Here is a 16,492-nt window from a genome sequence, read left to right on the forward strand (position 1 = left end):
TGTCTCACTTCCTGCTCCATGCTTGTTGTTGTTTTCCCCAGCCTTGCATCCTCATTGAGGTTTACCTGTTCCCTGTTGTGACCCTCGCCAATGGTCTCCTTTTTTCGTTTATCATGCTCTAACCTACACCTAAACACTCAACTCTCTCCACCGTCCCCTCCCACCCTACTTCTCTCCTTCCTACTTCCCCTTCCTCCCTCTCTCCCCCTGTTTTCTTGCTCACCCACGTACTGCCTACCCGCCCCTCTCACCTCGTGATGTCCTTCTTTACACTCCAGCTGTGACCCTTGCCCACCTTCTCCCCTCTTCCGCCCCTAATGTTGCATCTTACCTCTTGATTCCAGTGTTATGTTGCCCTTGTTTTTTATGGTGAGGCAGTGTTTTCTTTTTTCACCTTCACCTATCGGCATCTGGATACTTGCCATAACACTGTGCTTTGATGGGGGCTGTGTCCCAGAACTCCCTTATTGTCCCTCTCTCCTTCCTCCCCTCCTGCACCCCCCTTCCTTCCTTCCTCTCTCCTCTTTATGTTTAGCACTTGCACGATCCAAATCACCTCACAGCCTAGTCAGATTGTTTTTGTGTCTTCATCCCTTCCTCCCCCTTCTTCACTTCCTGTCTTCCCTCTCTCCCCTTTTCTTTCAATTTGTAGCACTTGCACATTCTGAATGTTTCAAGACCTTTTAAGAACATTTTTGTTTTTTTTACACTGCATCCTCTTCCCTCTCGCCCCTCTTCCTTGTCTTGATGTGCTTTGAAACACAATTCTTGCTGTATAGTGCGCATTAAAAATAAACAATAAATAAATACATAAATAGTATAACATGTATGCCTATGATGAAATGAATACAGCTTTTCAGGAGTTCAGGAATGAGTAGTGAATTAAACTCTTACCCAGCTGCACACTACTACGAAACCAGCAGTCCTACATTTTTAAAGTTTAAACAAGCACAATGTAACAAACCGGTATACCACCTTCTCCTCTTAGGGTAGCATAGGCAGAGGGCAGGCTATACTCTTCAGTAGGGGTATTAACTGGTACAGAAGCAGACCAAACAATAATAGTACTGGGGTACCAAAACAAAACAATATCCAACCAAGGTTCGATGAAAAATAGGAGCTTTAATCAAACTAACAGAAAATGCACACAACTAATAAAAACACTAATGTTCCACACCTGTAAGGGAAAACACAGAGTAAGCAGACTTTCAGAAGGAAGGGGAAACTGGGTTGGTAGACCGTGCTCAGGCAATGATTCCAGCAGCAAGTGTCAAAGTTAATGAAGATGTCTTCAAAAGGATAGAGAAGGAGGGTCGTACAAGCAAATAGGGCAATTTAAGGTGGGTGAGTGGAAGTGGACCACTTCAAATACCTTTTGTTCTTAGGGCTCAGCAACGTTGAGCCAGGCTTCTAGAAGTTTTACTGCATTTGAACCGGTCATTCATGCATTTCAAAGGTGAGTCTGCTTCGAGAAGGTTTGAGACAATGACGCTCAGTCAATCGGGTCTGCATTCAAGACTGGTCGAGTCTTCCAATTGGTCCAGTCAACAGTTGAGCAGGCTTTGAGACAATGCGTCTACCGGGTCGAGTCCGCATTCAAGACAAGTTGACTCCATGCCTATCAGCAGGTTGAGTCAGCGTTCCAGTTGGGTTGATAGGATACTTCTGTTGATCAAGTCAGCAGTCAAACACAACAAATAAGTTGCTTCCATGGAATTGAGCTAGTGATTGGTTTGAGTCTAGCTGATGTGCTTTAATGAGTCGTGTTGGCATGCAGATGGCTCAAAGGGCAGGTAAGCGTTTAAAGTACTTGGCAGTTTAAAGTACTTGGAGTAACAAATGCAGCATTCAAGTCCTATACTGGATCATAATGAGTTGAGCCCATTCGAGCCAGCTAGAAAACCATCTAGGAGTGGGAGACAGGCTTTGAGCTGCTTTGGGGTCACTTGGTCACCCAGTCCAGGGTCTCATGGGCAAGGAAAGTCCTTTCTTCTGCCCTCCCCGACCAGGCAGGTTCGTAGAGAGCACGTACAGGGTTCTGCCACCTCCAGTGAGTAGGGTCCTGGTTACCAGTAGTCTCAGTTGCAGTACTCGTGTCCAGCCAGCTGGTCATCTAAATATTGCCTTGCGATGGGTAGGGAGAAGAGCTTGCCGCTTCTTTGGAGCTCTATATCTGCAACTCTATGGCAGAGGACTTTGGAGAAGACTGTACCTCCAACAAAGTCACAAGTGAATGCTTATTCAGGAATTGTCCAAATATTAATCAACTAAAAGGACCCCCGTTATATAGGGAATATGTGGATTGGTGCATACCAAACTTGTTAAGAGTCCCATCAGTGCTGCTGTAACAAGTATCCTTTACCTTCTGATATCATACCTAGAGTGCTTTGTTTGCAAGACATGGGCGCGGGGACAGAAAGTTTGGGAGCAATTGCAAAATCCTAGATGGTGGGAGCCCTCTCTGGACAGAAGGTCTCTCCAGGGCAACCCTAACTCAACCCCTTTCTCTAACTACCTACATCAAACAGACTTCAATAATCAGAACCAGGGTGAGATGTGACCATTGCAATGATATGACTGCTTTTGAAGGAGCAATTCCCAATTGAACCTCCAGGTAGTGTTCCTATTCCCGGTGGATGTGACAAATCTTCTCAGAGGATCAAAGGGAGGGGTACCTGACTGGGACTCACATGGTATTTGTGTACAGCTAATCCATTTAAAAATCCACTCTGGTCTGTTGAAACCTTGGGTTTGAGCTGCTGTGTTCAGGAATACAAGTGACCCTTGAACCTGCCCTTTTGCCATTGTAAGGCGGCCACTGGGAGATGTCAGTAGACCTTCCCAGCAACATACATGTGTACAGTTAGGCTTTTTGCCTGGAGCATTATGAAAGTGAGGACTGGTTGGCAAATCTCACTTTCAGAAAAAGAATTACCTACATCATTTTATTGCTAAAAATCAAAAAACCTCAGACTATATTAACCTCTCGGATGGCATTCTAACAGAATGCCATCTTGCTCGATCCCACAATTACTCATAGATTCCACCTTTCTCGCTCCCACATAATGTCATGCATGCTCCCTTATTCTCTTCCACAGCACCCTGTGTACCCCATGGCTCTTAGACACACTATTGCATAAATACTGCCTCACTGCCCCCCACAGTGACCCATGCCTGCTCCCCCACTCTCCCACAGTATCCTATGGATGCCACTCATTCTCACAGATTTCCATGTGTGCCACTTAATTGCCCCCGCCTGAGTACCCTATGAATGCTAATCATTTTCTCCTGCAGCAGGAACCCCATACCTGCTCCACATGTACCCCCTTCTCTTACAGAAACCCACTATCGCCATATCCATGCCCCATCTCCCTCTCCCTCAATATTCCATCCTTTATGCTAATCCACTTCCTCTCCTGCAAGCCTCTCGCTCCCTCCAAGCTAAGTCCCCCCTCAAATCTCACTCCCATTCCCTTAGAATAGGGACTTCCATGAAAAAAAAGTTTCTCAGGGGTTGCCTAGGCCCCGGAGCACCCGCGTACTTGGTGCCCCTCGCCGGATCTTCCCAGGTGTCTCTCTGGATCCGACTATCCAATAGGGGGGGACAGACCATTTGCTATCTATATTTATTTTAGAATGCTCGGATTGCTTAAGCTATCCTGCGATTCGAACTATGTGGCCTCATTATGAGTCTGGCGGCAATCCACTGGTGCGACCTGCGGGTATGTCACCGGACTCGTAACACTTTTCTGGTGCCTGATATCCCAGTGCCACTGGGACCCAGGATGTCAGGCGCCGGAAAATGTTCCCCATTCCTGTGGAGTCCCATAGGACTCCATGGGAGTGGGGAGATGGAAGCACCGGCACCGTTGGTAACGGTGCCGGTGCGTCTGTGAAAACTCTGCGTGCGGGTGCCGTTGCGCCCGGCAGGCATGATCTGTCGGGCACAACAGCCCCCACCCACAGAGTTGTAGTGTGGCGGTCAGGAAAAGGTGCTGGTACGATGCGACCAGCACCGTTATTTCCCGACCGCCACACTTGTGATGAGGCCCATTTTTTGTATTTTGTATTTATTTATTTGTAATGCGCACCAAACCCAAGGGTAGCCAGGCGCAAAGGCAGCAAGAGGGTTGCAAAGCTTCGTTACATGCTGTATGGTGAGGTCCAGCTGGGGTTACATTGCTGGACGTATCACGCCAAATAGGAGGCGTAGAGCACATGCTCACATTAGAGGCAGTACTATACATATTTACATTCAATGAATAGGGTAGAGCATGTATATTAAGGGCAATACTATAAACATATTTACATTCAATGAGGAGCCACATGGCACTGGCGAGTCCGGGTCTCTAAGAGTCGTTATGAGTCGAGAGATTTGAGCCAGTGGACGGTCCTGGCTCTGAACTGGTGGTAGGGTAGGTCCTCCCTGCAAGTAGGAGGGAGGGAGTTCCAGAATTGCGCTGCTTTTACTGGAAAGCTATTGCCTCCAGATGTAGTACGTTTGAACCTGGGCACCAGTTGAAGGTTGGAGTTGGCCGTTCTTGAGGGGCGGGAGAGGTTAGGTCTAGTAAATCTGGCGATGAGGTATTGGGGGGCTGCTTGGTGGAGGCATTTGTGAATCAGAGACACCGATTTAAGGAATATCTTGTCCTTGGTGGATAGCCAATTGACAGATCTTCTGGAATCTGAAATATGGGCTTTCTTTGGGATACTGAGGGCCGCTCTAAGGGCATTATTTTGGAGGATTTGGATTTTGTTAGAGATATATTTGTTGCAATCTACATATAAGGCATTACAATAGTCCAACTTGGACAGGATCAGCGCCCTGGCCAAGGTGGTGCAGTTGGTGGGGGAGAGAAAGGGTTTGGCTGCACTGATGAGTTTGCAAGTGTAGGAAGTGGCGGATGCCATTGCGTTCACTTGTTTTTTAAGGGTAAGGGTGGAATCTAGATAGAATCCGAGGGTTTTAACCTCCTTAGCTACCATGATTTTGTTATTGTCAATTATGAATGATGAATATTTGTGGCCCAGTTTGTTGAGGTAGTGTGTAGAGCCTAGAATGAGAAGTTCCGTCTTGTCATCATTCAGGCATAGACCGTGTGAGGCCATCCATGCCTGGATGATGAGGTACACTTTATTAACGAAGGCCAAATCCTTGTCATAATCCCCCGACAACGGGATGAGGATCTGGGTATCATCGGCATAGTTAGTGTAGGTGATACCTAGATCGTCTAGATCAGGGGTGCACAACTGATTTTGACAGAGGGCCGAAAGTACCTTACATGAGGGCTATAGTGGGCCGAAAAGTAAAAGTGGGCGGGGCGGTAGGCGGGACATGTCAGGAGGCTTTTTCAACCCCCAATTTGTATTAAACACATTGAAAAAGATATGTTTTTGAGGGGTAACGATTTTTATTGCATTTCAAACTTACATTTTGTACTACACATTTTCCATTGCTATCATTTATTTCGATTTAGTTATTGTATATCGTCTGTTTAATTAAATTATATATATTTTATTGACCCTTGATTGGACATTCCGTTATTTTGGACTGCTATAGTTTGCTGTTTGGGTTACCCAAGAGGAGTATGGCCTTCGTTGAGTCAGGTTTCCTCAAAAAAGCAAAGGATGTACATCTCCTAACTGTGCCTGTTTTAGCTTTATTATTGAGTTCACTCTTGGAGTGCAACACTATGCCCCATGGCTCCCATCCCCAACCAAACACTATGCCCCATGGCCCCCTCACCCCCAACCAAACACTATGCCCCATGGCCCCCTCACCCTCAACCAAACACTATGCCCCATGGCCCCCTACCCCCAACCAAACACTATGCCCCATGGGCCCCTCACCCCCAACCAAACACTATGCCCCATGGGCCCCTCACCCCCAACCAAACACTATGCCCCATGGCCCCTCACCCCCAACCAAACACTATGCCCCATGGGCCCCTCACCCCCAACCAAACACTATGCCCCATGGCTCCCACCCCAACCAAACACTATGCCCCATGGCCCCCACCAAACACTATGCCCCATGGGCCCCTCACCCCCAACCAAACACTATGCCCCATGGGCCCCTCACCCCCAACCAAACACTATGCCCCATGGCTCCCACCCCAACCAAACACTATGCCCCATGGCCCCCACCAAACACTATGCCCCATGGGCCCCTCACCCCAACCAAACACTATGCCCCATGGGCCCCTCACCCCCAACCAAACACTATGCCCCATGGCTCCTACCCCAACCAAACACTATGCCCCATGGCCCGCTCACCCCCAACCAAACACTATGCCCCAAACACACTCAAGCATGCACCCATACAGACCTGAACCCCCCACCCCCCAAATCAGCACACACACAAACATGCACCCATACAGACCCGAACCCCCCACCACCCCAAATCAGCACACACACAAACATGCACCCATACAGACCCGAACCCCCCACCCCCCAAATCAGCACACACACAAACATGCACCCATACAGACCCAAACCCCCCACCCCCCAAATCAGCACACACACAAACATGCACCCATACAGACCCGAACCCCCACCCCCCAAATCAACACACATACAAACATGCACCCATACAGACCCGAACCCCCCACCACCCCAAATCAGCACACACACAAACATGCACCCATACAGACCCGAACCCCCCACCCCCCAAATCAGCACACACACAAACATGCACCCATACAGACCCAAACCCCCCACCCCCCAAATCAACACACATACAAACATGCACCCATACAGACCCGAACCCCCCCACCACCCCAAATCAGCACACACAAACATGCACCCATACAGACCCAAACCCCCCACCCCCCAAATCAGCAAACACACAAACATGCACCCATACAGACCCAAATCCCCCACCCCCCAACTCAGCACACACACAAACATGCACCCATACAGACCCGAACCCCCACAAACATCCGACACACCCCCCCACCCCCGCATCTCAACATGCACTCAAAATACATTAAAACACAAACATTCAAACACATCCGACACACACCCCCACCCCCGCATCTCAACATGCACTCAAAATACATTAAAACACAAACATTCAAACACATCCGACACACCCCCCCACCCCCGCATCTCAACATACACTCAAAATACATTAAAACACAAACATTTAAACACATCCGACACACCCCCCCACCCCCGCATCTCAACATACACTCAAAATACATTAAAACACAAACATTCAAACACATCCGACACACCCCCCCACCCCCGCATCTCAACATGCACTCAAAATACATTAAAACACAAACATTCAAACACATCCGACACACCCCCCCACCCCCGCATCTCAACATACACTCAAAATACATTAAAACACAAACATTCAAACACATCCGACACACCCCCCACCCCCGCATCTCAACATACACTCAAAATACATTAAAACACAAACATTCAAACACATCCGACACACCCCCCCACCTCAACATACACTCAAAATACATTAAAACACAAACATTCAAACACATCCGACACACCCCCCCACCTCAACATACACTCAAAATACATTAAAACACAAACATTCAAACACATCCGACACCCCCCCCACCCCCGCATCTCAACATGCACTCAAAATACATTAAAACACAAACATTCAAACACATCCGACACCCCCCCCACCCCCGCATCTCAACATACACTCAAAATACATTAAAACACAAACATTCAAACACATCCGACACACCCCCCCACCCCCGCATCTCAACATACACTCAAAATACATTAAAACACAAACATTCAAACACATCCGACACACCCCCCCACCTCAACATACACTCAAAATACATTAAAACACAAACATTCAAACACATCCGACACACCCCCCCACCTCAACATACACTCAAAATACATTAAAACACAAACATTCAAACACATCCGACACCCCCCCCACCCCCGCATCTCAACATGCACTCAAAATACATTAAAACACAAACATTCAAACACATCCGACACACCCCCCCACCCCCGCATCTCAACATACACTCAAAATACATTAAAACACAAACATTCAAACACATCCGACACCCCCCCCACCCCCGCATCTCAACATACACTCAAAATACATTAAAACACAAACATTCAAACACATCCGACACACCCCCCCACCTCAACATACACTCAAAATACATTAAAACACAAACATTCAAACACATCCGACACACCCCCCCACCTCAACATACACTCAAAATACATTAAAACACAAACATTCAAACACATCCGACACACCCCCCCACCTCAACATACACTCAAAATACATTAAAACACAAACATTCAAACACATCCGACACCCCCCCACCCCCGCATCTCAACATGCACTCAAAATACATTAAAACACAAACATTCAAACACATCCGACACACCCCCCCACCCCCGCATCTCAACATACACTCAAAATACATTAAAACACAAACATTCAAACACATCCGACACACCCCCCCACCCCCGCATCTCAACATACACTCAAAATACATTAAAACACAAACATTCAAACACATCCGACACACCCCCCCACCTCAACATACACTCAAAATACATTAAAACACAAACATTCAAACACATCCGACACACCCCCCCACCTCAACATACACTCAAAATACATTAAAACACAAACATTCAAACACATCCGACACCCCCCCCACCCCCGCATCTCAACATGCACTCAAAATACATTAAAACACAAACATTCAAACACATCCGACACACCCCCCACCCCCGCATCTCAACATACACTCAAAATACATTAAAACACAAACATTCAAACACATCCGACACACCCCCCCACCTCAACATGCACTCAAAATACATTAAAACACAAACATTCAAACACATCCGACACACCCCCCCACCCCCGCATCTCAACATACACTCAAAATACATTAAAACACAAACATTCATACACACAAACATAAAGCAAAACAAACCCGACACACAAACACAAACAGACCACTTACCGGAGACGTGCTGGAAGGCAGGCAGGTAAGCTGGAATCGTACTACGGCTGGCATGGTCCAAGGCTGAAATGCCTTCCGGCATCAAGCCTTATGGGCCACGCCAGCCGTAGTGCTGCTGGCCCTCCATTGGTGCAGCACACACGCATTACGTGGCTCGTAGGAGCGACGTGATGCGTGTGTGTGCTAGCCAATGAGGGCCAGTGTTTTCACCGGCCCGGAAGACAACAAAGACTTTCCTAATGGAGGGCGGCCGCGCGGGCCGCCCTCCATTAGGAAAGTCTTTGTGCCTCGCGGGCCGGTCAAAAGGGCATGGCGGGCCGCAACTGGCCCGCGGGCCGTATGTTGTGCACCCATGGTCTAGATCATCAAAAAGGGGCTTTGTGAAAATGTTATTAAGTGTAGGGGAGACGCAAGATCCTTGCGGCACGCCGCACGTGATAGGGATGTGGTCGGCTGCTGATGATAATGAGAAGACTCTCATCGTTCGGTTATTAAGGAAGGATTGGATCCAGTTGGTTGCTTCTTGAGAGAAGTGGGCGGCTATTTGTAGGTGGTTACACAAGATCTCATGGTCGACCAGATCAAAGGCCGCGGAGAGATCAAGGAGAAGCAATAATGCTGTCTTCCCCTGGTCTCTCAACTCGTCTATCTGTGTCTTGAGATCTATGAGTGTGGTTTCTGTTCCGTATTGTGGCCTGAAGCCCGATTGTCAGACTCCTAGGAGATGGAAGTGCTCATGGTAGTGTTGGATCTGTTGGTATGCTATTTTATCGATGATTTTAAGAAGAAATGGTACTGTGGTGATAGGGCGGTAGTTAGTTGGGGTGGAAGGGTCTAAGTTCGGTTTTATAAGCAGAGGGAGGACCCAAGACTGTTTTAAGTTGTTAGGTACAGTGCCTGATGTGAAAGACGCATTTATTAGTTTGGTAATAAATGGAGCAAGATCACGGGCAGCATCCTTAATCAGTTGAGCGGGGCATAGGTCTCCGGGGCAGTTTGAGGGTTTGAGGGTGAGAATGGTATTTTCAACCTCTTTAGTGGATACTGTGTGGAAGTTGAAGGAGGGGTTGTACGCTGGGGGGGAGGATGGAATCAGGTGAACCTTTTTGTGGGGGACGGTACTCTGCTTGGTGGAGGAGAGCAGAGATTCTTTTTTGGTACTTATCTTAGTCTTAAGGGATGAGATTTTGTTCGCTAGGGCATTTTGAATGCCCGTGCACCAGTGTTTATCTTTGATACACGAATCTGGTACTTGGATCGGGGATTCAACCTCTTTAAGAATTGTGAAAAGCTCTCTAGTGTTAGATTTAGCTTGTGAGATTCACGTGCTAAATGACGATTGCTTAGCCAGTATGATTTCTTTTTTATATTGGGAGGCTGGATTACTCAAGTATTTTTTGTTTTTTTCTGAGGGGGAAGCTCGCCAGAGTTTTTCGCAGCGTCGCTTTTCCTGTCTGAGGGCTTTGAGATGAGGCGAAAACCAGGAGTTAATGTGTTTCCGGGGCTTGCTCTTTTTTAGCTTCAAAGGGGCTGTAGCGTCAAGGGATGAGAGCATAATTTTATTGTAGATGTCCACCATCGTGAAAGGATCAGTGTGATCCGGGATGGCGTTCAGAGTTGGTGTGATGAGCGGGATCAGGTTTTCAGGGGTGATGTTCTTTTTATTTCGGGATTGGACTGCTGGAGCTATGCTGTTGGCTAGTGCTGGGGTTGCCTTTAGGGTGAACGAGATCAAATAGTGGTCTGTCCAGGGCTGCGGGAGTATTGCAGAGACCATGACGGGGCAGTTGTGCACAGCTAGCCAGTCCAGAGTTCTCCCTTTGATATGGGTGGGCTCGGTAATCTTCTGGGTGAAGCCCAGTTCCTCTAGGGTGTTATTGATTGTACTGGCATTAGCATCTGCAGGGTCGCTAAAGCCAAGGTTAAAGTCTCCTAGTAGGATGCGTTGTGAAGAGTTTTTAAGATTATTTGATAGGATGTCTGTGAGGTCTTCTTCAAATGATCCTAGGGGGCCCGGTGGTCGGTAGATAAGGTGGATGGAGATGGATTGAGTACTACATAGTATTAACTTGGCTGTTAGAGATTCACAGGAACTAACATTAGTGGGTGATTCAATTGTGATAGTAAATTTAGTATTGGCTATGATGGCAAGACCTCCACCTCCTAGAAGTGGTGCGATCAAGTCTTAATAGCGTGTAGTCATCTGGAACTGCTAGCATAATTGCAGGGCCTGCCGTGGGGTGAAGCCAAGATTCGGTAACTGCTAAGAAGTCCAGGTCTTCGTTATGTAACAGGTCAGCAATGTCTGATGCATGGGCTACCATAGAGCGGGCATTTATTAGTGCACCCTTGGTCCCTAGATCTGCTGGGTTTAGGGGTAGTGGCGCAGATTCGTGAGTACTTTTCTGGTCACGGATGGGCTCCCGGTGGAGTCTACTGTTCAGTTGAAGAGGGTGTAGGGATGGATTCCTGGTCACCTTGCTGTGGGCTGGTTTGGATCGGGGGTCATAGAGTCTTGTGAGTCTGGCACGTAGTCTAAGGTTTCTCGTGAGAACAGGGCAGGGTGTGGAGTTCATTATAGTTAATATGTGTAGGTTATGTGCAGGTGCAAGTGCTGATGAGTTGGGTAGCATGATTTAGGTTTTGGACGTTCAAGATGTGCAGTATTAATCTCAGTAACACTGTGTAAAGCGCATGGAGATACATTGTAATGTTGGGCAAAATCGACTGTTGCAATGTAGTTATTGTCTGGTAGCATGGGTCTTGTCTAGTGGGGCACCTAAAGTTGATTTGAGCAATCAAGGTACGAGAGCAAGGTCACTAACATAGTGCAAAGGCAATGGGTCGCTTAGGTCCAATTTTTAGCAATCAGGCACAAAAGCATAGTTCACTTGGTAAGGTGCAAGGCAGAAGATCATCTAGATTTGATTTCAGCAATCGGGACACAAAAGCGTGGGTCACACTAGCAAAGGTTCATAGGCAGAGGATCATCTAGATTCAATTTTAGCAATCAAGGCACAAAGCATAAGTCACTAGCAGGGTGCGTAGGCACCTGAATTCAATTTTAGCAGTCAAGGCACAAAGCATAAGTCACTAGCGGGGTGCGTAGGCACCTGAATTCAATTTTAGCGATCACGGCACAAAGCATAAGTCGCAGTCGTAGGCAATGAATCACCTCAATTCAATTTTTAGTAGTCACGGCACAAAGGCATAGGTCACTTAGTAAAGGTGCAAGGCAGAGGATCATCAAGAATCAATATTAACAGTTAGGACACAGGAACGTGGGTTACACTAGTAGGGTGCATAGGCAATGGGTCACCTAAATTCAATTTTTTAGCAATCAGGCACAAGAACATAGGTCACTTAATAGGGTGTACAGGCAGAGGAACATCTAGATTCGATTTTAGCAATCGGGACACAGAGGCAAGGGTCACTAGCAAGGTGCAAAGGTGGTCAGTACGAGTCACAGATATATTAGGTGCAGTTTTGTGCGCAACGCAAGTTTGAGCCAATCAATGTTAAACACAGGTGTGCTAGATGCAGTTGCAGGTATATGAGAGCATTACAAGCGTATTACATAGGCAAGAGTCAATGGAGGTGCGTTCCGTGGGTAGCAGTTCTTCAGGATGCAGAAAGTTACTATGTAGCTCACGCAATAGACATGGTTTCAAATATAGAGGCATACATGAGGGCAAATGGCAGAGGCCTTGTACTGGGAAGTAGTGGCAGAGCGGCGTTGTGCTCAGAGTCAAGTTAGCCCCATGGTCGCTAGGATCAGGTTCGAGACACTTCTCCACAGGACCACGTGATGATCTGAGCCGGAGCCCTGTGAAATCCATTGTTAATATTGCACTTTACAGGAAATATTGAAGTACAGCTTGTTAGGATTAAAAAGGGCACGTATTTGATACCATGTTGACAACATTATAAGAAACTATGTTATTTTCCTGATGTGCATGATTACTCTTCTGTGGGGCTCACGGGCAAACGTTTATTGAGGGGGTGAGTAAAGAGTCCCCCTGCCCAGGTGCGCCCCCCCTTCAGGCCCGGCAGGGTCCCCTAGTAAAAACATTAATTTCCGCACTGCTTATGTCAACTTCCTCTCTCGAGACCCTCGCTTTGTGTCGCGTTTTCCTTCTGATCCTTCCCTCCGTCCCCAGTCTTCCTCTCTCTCTCCCCCCTCCCTCCCATCCTGTGATTTTTTTTTTTTTACCCTGTCTGTGCATTCTCCCATCTACTGCTCCTGCTTCAGTCTCCGCCCCATGGATTCTCTCCCTCCACCGCACCAGTGCATCCCTACCCGCGCTTTTCCTCTGTCCTGTAAACATCCGTCTTTTCCCTTCTTCCCGTCCCTCCTCTTACTCATTTTCCACCTGCCCTGACTTATTCTTCTGTCACACATGGTATCTGCCCTCTAACGTCGGCTTGCCCACCCCTCCCCCCTTTTCTGGCCTGGGGCCCCATCTTCCTTCCCCGCTGCTTTTCCTCCCCTGGCTCCTCCATTCCCTGGGGCGGGGTCTGAGTAAACAGTTGGGTGTTTGCAGTGCGCGAGGATCGCGTTGCTGATCGTGCTGCACAATGTTGCTCATTAAAAAGGGGACGTCATCGCCCATCCGTTATCCACGCGTGTGCATGGCTGCGGCCAGTGTGTTTTTCACGTCAGCTGACGAAGAAAGCCTGCTTCCTGGTATCACGCCGCTCTTTTTGCTCTCCCTCCGCCCATTGGCTGGGCCCAGGATCACTTGTCATAACTGGAGTGCAGTGGGAACAGATGTGGGCAGGCCTACTCCTAGAAGTGCAGCTAAACTAAACGGAAAGTGAGAAAGAAGCATGTAATGAGCAACCCAGAACGGGACTGCCAGCCGACCCCATGCCACCTAGGGCACAGCCATCCAGTCCTGGCACATTAGACGACCATTTTCTTGGTCTATCATAGGCATACATCTACATGTACCAAGATGCAAAGCGCTGTTGGCTAAAAAAGCCAGGACTGGATAAAGGCGGCAAATGTCATATGCAGCACATTTAGACAGGCAGACCGGTTTGACGGACTGAAAGTATAGGATTACAAGTCCCGACATACAAAGACCAGTTGGCTAAAATGCCAGGACTAAATAACAGGGCCATTATGATATGATATGATAGGTTATTTATAACGCGCTTAATACCCAGAGGTTTCTAAGCGCGGACCCGGGAATCGAACCTGTGTTGCTCCGCGTCGTCTTGCTTCCAAGGCGAGCACCCTGTGAGCATGGAAGGGCACAAGTCCCAAACCCGGATCAGGTGGAACACAAGTGGAAGGTGTATAAACCACCTCTGAGGATGGAAAATAATAACACCTCAACAAGCACATACCTCTACACCTCACCCGAAAAAGACAAGCGATAACAGGGAAGACCTACTGCTAAGCCAAGTATGTAAGAAACAAGACACAGCTCACAAGCTGGGTTCACCGAATACACCCACACAGCTCACATGCTGGGTCCACCAAATGTCACAAGCATAAGTATGAAGGGCGGCAGGGAACAGCCTCGAGCGGGCCCTACATGGGAGTAGGGCCCCCCGCTCACCTGATCCCTTTGTCCCCAAAATATATTCTTGTTATTCTCTATATGATGTTGTTATGGTTGGTTTTCTTTCGCACCATGGCTTGTACTAAAATAAAGCGTGTTTCAGAGCGCAACAAGACAAGGGAGGGGAACAAGGCAAGACAAAACAATGATCTTACTAGGTCCAGTGACAATGCGAACGCGCAAGTGCAGGGGAGAGGGAAGGGAGAGATGGGGGGCCATTACAAGATTCACAAACCCTCCAGGCAGGGCTGCAAAGTGGGCACGTGCGTGGGTGGCACCCCTGGGCAGTCTTGGACGATAAACCACAAGTGACAAAATAAAAATGGTTAGGCAAATAGGCTCCTTGCCCTGGCATTGATATATTTAGGTATGCGGCTGTTCTGCAAGACTAGTCCCAGGAATAGACACTACGCCCTTTGCCAAAGAAAGTAAAAAAACACAAAACATTCCAACAATTTTATTCTGGAACATAAGTATTAAAATCGTATGTGCAGTGAACTAAAATAAAGGCTCTTTCTTGTGCTTGGCACCCATTATGTTAACTCAATATGTCACTCTAGTTACAATCTTCAATAGTAAACTTAGTCATAACAAATAACAAAAATCACTAACTCCAAAAATTGCATGCAACAACAAATGGCTAACTCAAATGAATCATTAGTCCCGGGAGGATAGCTCAGGGGCAACTTGCTCGCCTTGGAAGCAAGACGACACGGAGCAACACAGGATCGATCCCCGGGTACGCGCTTAGAAACCTCTGGATATTAAGCACGTTCTAAAAAAACAAGCAGATCATGACCAACAACTAATTCTGACATGTGTTTAGCTTACGTGCGCTTTCTCAAGCAACTAGAGCTGGTCACTATGTGAACTCAATGAGCGATAATTCACTTACTTGCGCATAATTCAACTTTTGAATACAAATCACTCTATGAACGTGTATTTAGTAGGTCAATGATTCTACCTTGTTGATTGATATTATGCATGCACTGCTTTAAATGGGCCGATCCTACCCGGCCCTCAGTACCTGCACTTCTTATTTTTGAACATTTGAGTACCTGCACTTCTCAATGCCTGATAGAGAGTACCGGTACTCAACTATGTTGTGAGGTGAAAATGAAAGATTTTACTTTCACTTTGTCGCAATTTAAAGGATTACGCTTCTGCAGCCTTTGCTGGGGAAAGCAGCGCCCCCTCCCTCCTCTGTCCACCACCCGCAATGCCCACAATGTCTCCTTCAGGGCCCACCCTGCAGAACAAAAGAAGAGAAAAACATGCCGCTGCTGTGCTCTCAGCACACAAGGTGCGGAACACTGTTTCGCTAAGTGGGCTTCACCTGGTACCATCGGTGTCCTTTGATGGAGCAGGGATTGATTTGGAAAGCCTGGGAAATGACCTTTTAAAGATGTTTCTTTGTTATTAGCAGTGCCTATTCTAATGGAGTTGTCATGGAATGTTTTCGACTGAAAAGTCGCACAGAGCTCCAGTTACTGACGGAAATCCTTATTGTGCAATGAAAGCGAGCAATAATGCAACTCCCCGTCTAAAGCTTAGTTTACAGCTATGATATCTGCTAGATTAATGCGCAAAAAAGAAAGTCTCATTGATCTAGATATTCAAACTTTCTCAACACAATGCAGAACAACTAACTGGAAGTTTGTGTGAAAGGTTCTCAGATACCCTGCTTTACCAAAGTGTGTGATCCATGGCACATCATTTAATCTCACTGGCATTGCCTGCAAACAGGGTGCGCCTAAAAGGGACCTGCACCCATGGTGCTGCGCCGAAAGCACAGTGTTGGAATGTCCGTCTCTGTAGCTTGGCAAGTACCGGCACTTCTTTTTTCCAGTTAAAGCACTGTATGGCTGTACCAACAACCATTGGAATCAGTAGTGACTAACATTCATTGAATAATCTCGGTGAAACAAT

General features: G+C 47.4%; 1 protein-coding gene across 5 annotated transcripts in view; it reads left to right on the forward strand.

Moving 5' to 3' along the window:
* Positions 1 to 16,492, forward strand: part of HIPK2 (homeodomain interacting protein kinase 2) — a 668,258-nt gene that overhangs the window by 138,329 nt on the left and 513,437 nt on the right. The window lies entirely within an intron of this gene.

The sequence above is a fragment of the Ambystoma mexicanum genome, chromosome 12 (assembly GCF_040938575.1).
Source record: "Ambystoma mexicanum isolate Mex_15411 chromosome 12, UKY_AmexF1_1, whole genome shotgun sequence".
NCBI classification, from domain to species: domain Eukaryota; kingdom Metazoa; phylum Chordata; class Amphibia; order Caudata; family Ambystomatidae; genus Ambystoma; species Ambystoma mexicanum.